The following is a 4,364-nucleotide window of genomic DNA, read 5'->3' as shown; positions in this document are numbered from 1 at the left end:
TTTTAGAGTCTTGTGTTTTCTAATTTGTAAATTTGGAATGTTAGAAAATCACTTATGTTATTTTTTACTTTTAATGTCAGAGGAAATCAATTTTTAAATTGAAGCACTATAATAATAGTTCTGACTTTTGAGTACTTAACAAATGTCAGGCATTAGGCTAAATCTTTTACACATTACACATCCACATTCCAACATCTCCAAGGTAAATTTTATTTCACTGAAAAATAATCATTCTTCGGAATTCATTTCTCAGTCCAAAGATTTACTTTCATCTTTTCCTTAGTTTGTCGTTTGTTCCTGAAGTGGAGGAGGAACTGAGCCCAGCACTGGTGCTAATAATGGAGTGGATGACTTGAGTGAAAGTGTAGGAAAGTGCATGTTGGGTCCAAAATTAAAGCTAAAGTTTATAAGAAGCAGGGTTGAGTCTAACGGATTTCAACATAGTGCAGTGTTGGCTCTAATTAAAACTTATCAGGAAATACAGAGTTCTGAATAAGATGGTAGTGGGTAATTTCTCCCAAGTAAAAATAAAATAGTCCTAAAATCTAGTGTTTCGTTTTTATAGAGTTTATTTATTTGGAATTTCAAATATTTTGTGTATTAGGCATAGTGATAGTTTTGATGCAGATAGAATTGTTTTTGTACTTTTAGTAATTTAATAGAATTTTTTTTCTCATAATCTTAATGCTAACGGTAGGATCTTGTAACTTTGTCCTTAAAAAACACTTAATGGAAGCCAAATACATTTCTCTGTGTACATTACATACATCAGTGATTTCTGAATGTTAAACACAATTTATGTCTTCCTTTTTGTTCAGTATATTTTGTAAAGCTTTTTGTTTAGTGTATTTTGTAAAAATGAATAATCATTAAAAGAAGTTGCACTGATAAATGAGATGATTGCAGTTGACCTTTGTAAGAGAGACAATTTACTCATCAGTGTTCAGTGTTTCTTAGCAACAGAAAGTATTCCTGTGCTGGGCATTTTCATATATTTCTTATAAACACACATTTGGAAATAGTTTATATGACCTGATGGTTGTCCATCTGTCCTGAAGCTCTCACTGCTTCTTCATTACCTAAATGTCCTCATTAAACTTCACATTCAAGTAATATATTATTTCAGCTTAATAACCCACAGTTTGACTTGAGAATCATTTGGCTTGTCAGCATCTTACAAGAGTTCTGGGAAATATTTTTTGTGTGTGTATTGTGAAGCTAAAAGTTATTGAAAATGTGTTATATTTTCATAATAAAACAAGTATAAAAAGATTGCCTTGGGAGCTTGCTGACTATTTTCTTATTGTGCTTGGCCTCTAGGGAGGTAGTTTAATCACTTGTGATAAAGAAATAGCTTGGGTATATTTTGGCAAGTTGACTTGTATTCAGTTTAGATCATAATTTATGAAGATACTAGGTTCATAGGGAACGTTGTATTCATTCACCCATTCAACAAATTTTTATCGCGCTCTTACACTGTGCCAGGCTCCGAGACAGGCCCTGGGGATACAATGGAAAGCAAAAACACAGGTCTCTGCTCTCTAGAAAAGGATGGGGGTTGTCAGAGAGCATGATTTGGTCAGGTAGGAAAGGCTTCCCCCAGGAAGTGTGCCTTAGCTGCTATCTGAAGAGCATTCCAGGAGAAGCAACATGTGCAACGGAGGCCGCAGGGCACACTGAGCACCTGCCAGAGGCAGGGCAGCTGGAGTCCAGAGAGTGCAAGCCTGCAAGATGAGGCTTGCAAGGAAATCGGTTTTGAGAAAGGACTTCATTCTCTGTTGATGTTTTATGAATTCAGTAGTCATCTTTATGTTGACTTCTGTGTATCTGTTTTAAGATAATACGCTATTTTCAGATACAGATTTGAAGTTCCCTTAGAATTCATTTTTTCCCATTTGGTGCTTTAATCCCCTAAAGTAGTAATCCACTGTGAATGGGAACTCCTGCTTGAATACACAGGTATACTTGTTTTATTGCTCCTCAGATACTCTTTTTTACAAATTGAAGGTTTGTGGTAACCATGTGTTGTCAGATGATGGTTAGTATCTTTTAATTAAGGTATATACATTGTCTTTTTAGACTTAATGCTACAGTATAGTGTGAACATCTTTTATACGCATGGGGAAACCAAAAAATCCATTGGATTCACTTTATTGCGTTATTTGCTTTATTGCAATGATCTGGAACTGAACCCACAGTGTCTCCGAGGTATGCCTGTACCCAGCCCAGTCTCTCTGCTTTGCAACAAGCTTCAGTTTTAGACACTTTAAATTATTAGGGAGTTCTTACGTGAAGCCAAAATTTTGGTTTCTACTCATTGATCCCAGTTCTCTGAGGCAAAATGATTGTTCGTCAGTTCCTTCATGTATGTGGTGGTTACTGCTGTGTAGCTACAAGTCTCTCATTTCTAGACTTTTCCTCCTTAATATTGGAAAATTTTCCAATGTATACAAAAGAAGACAGACTAGTCTAATGAAATACCCTTCCTGCCCTGCTCTGCAGGTACTTGTTGCCCCTCTTCAACAGTTATCAACCCATGGCTTTGTTTGAATGACAGATACTTAATATTTTCTTTGCACAAGATGTGGTACAAGTTTCTGGAGCTATAAGATAGGACCTGACAGTTTCTGGCCTTAAGGAGCTGACACTTCAGTGGAGAAGGAAATAAGAAAATCAGTTAAAATGGTACAGCATGATGCATACATTCATCTAATTTGCAAGAGAATTATGGGGTTATGAAGAAAAAGTACAGGAAAGGCGCTTTATCCTGTTGATAGGTAGTAGAACTGGAGGGGGCTTGGGGTTGGGATTAGTATACAAATTTAGGCTCTGGAAACACTTCCCGGGAGTCTTGGAGAAAGTGAGTAAGATAAGTCAAAGTTCACCGGACATTAGGAAAGTCTAAAACAGCCCCCCGACATTGGTATGTAGAATCCTATGTCTGTACGTACTTAAGTAGGTATTTCTGTGGGAGGGGTCTTAGTTCCCATCAGACCTTAAAGAGGTCTATGATACAAAATAGGGCTATTGTGTAGTCCCTCATAAAGGAGTTGGATTTGGTAGGGATTTCTTAATGGTCAGCTTAAAACCTCATAAGAATTAAAAAGCCAAAAGAGAGAGAGATGTTCAGTCTAGTCAACTGCAAGTAATGTTTATTATTGCAAATAGATAGAAAATTATTTGTAGTCTCCTTACGGCCTAGAAATTGAGTAGATATAGATATAGATATAGGTAGATATAAATTGTATATCTTAAAATGTGAAGTAATTGGTTTAATTGTTTTGCCCAGAGGTCAGGGATTCAGTACTTGGAGAGATGATATCAAACCCAAAGTAAAAATACTGCCTCTTTCCCTAGATTGCATTAGGGTCCTTGCTTAGTTCAGTTTGAAAAATAAGCTATGTGAACACAGGGAGGACTGAAGAGTGTTGAGTTATGCTGAAATCTATTCTTTTTTGTAGCGTCTTACCAAGGATGCATCATAAACATTGATCTTGATACTTACCCAGATTTGCTCTTGTTTGAATTTTGTGACCCATGTAATGTCTTTTGGTGCAGCTACATGAGAGCGTAAGCATATGTGTGCACACACACTAATGCAGTAGTGCAATTTCCTCTGAGAACTTTTCCATCCAAGGAAGCAGGTACTATTTACAACATACCCCAGACAAATTGGAAGCAGGTGCTTCCCACTCTGTCTAATCTTCGCTGCTGTTGTTTCACTTTGTACTTGCTTGCATCTGTATACTAGATGCAACTCTATGGTGTATCTCCTAGGTTCTGGAATAGATGTGTGACAAAAACGCTGTAATGTAGTCTTTTATTCATTCAAAATGTCACTTTGTGCTTGAATACTGTAGTTGACTGATCACTCCTTTTATGTATGATTTGCTTGTTTATTTCTTCTCCTGTTTAGTATTCAGGAATTACACACATACTCTGGTTTGGCAAAAATGAGCAACTCAGGTTAATGTTTGTAAAGTATCTTGGAAATTTCATTCACATAGCTTTGTGCTGCATTTTGTTCATGCATATAATCATTTGTTAGGTTTGAGTGTTCCTGAAATGGAATTATTTGATAATTTGTGTAAATTATCTTTAAAATAAATAAAACGATAAGGTTTATCCTTTTGAATAGATTGGATTTAATTGTTATTATAATCTTGTTATTCTCCATAAAAGAGACCTAACAAAAGTCTTTTCTTGTTTGTGTTGAGTTACATAATCTAAGTCATATTTCTCTTTAGACATGTCCCAGTTTATTGAATATTTTTATTTGATTTCCATACGGAGCATATAGATAAGATAGATGGCTATGTAAGTTATTTGGGATAATTTTATGGATAGTATTGGAAATCAATTTC

The 4,364-nt window shown here is 35.7% G+C and overlaps 1 protein-coding gene across 8 annotated transcripts in view; it reads left to right on the top strand.

Annotated features, from left to right (window-relative positions):
* Window positions 1-4,364, top strand: part of GTDC1 (glycosyltransferase like domain containing 1) — a 348,183-nt gene that overhangs the window by 25,985 nt on the left and 317,834 nt on the right. The window lies entirely within an intron of this gene.

The sequence above is a fragment of the Camelus bactrianus genome, chromosome 5 (genome assembly GCF_048773025.1).
Source record: "Camelus bactrianus isolate YW-2024 breed Bactrian camel chromosome 5, ASM4877302v1, whole genome shotgun sequence".
Lineage (NCBI taxonomy): Eukaryota > Metazoa > Chordata > Mammalia > Artiodactyla > Camelidae > Camelus > Camelus bactrianus.
The sequence above is the reverse complement of the archived record's forward strand: the minus strand, read 5'-3'. Positions and strand labels throughout refer to the sequence as shown.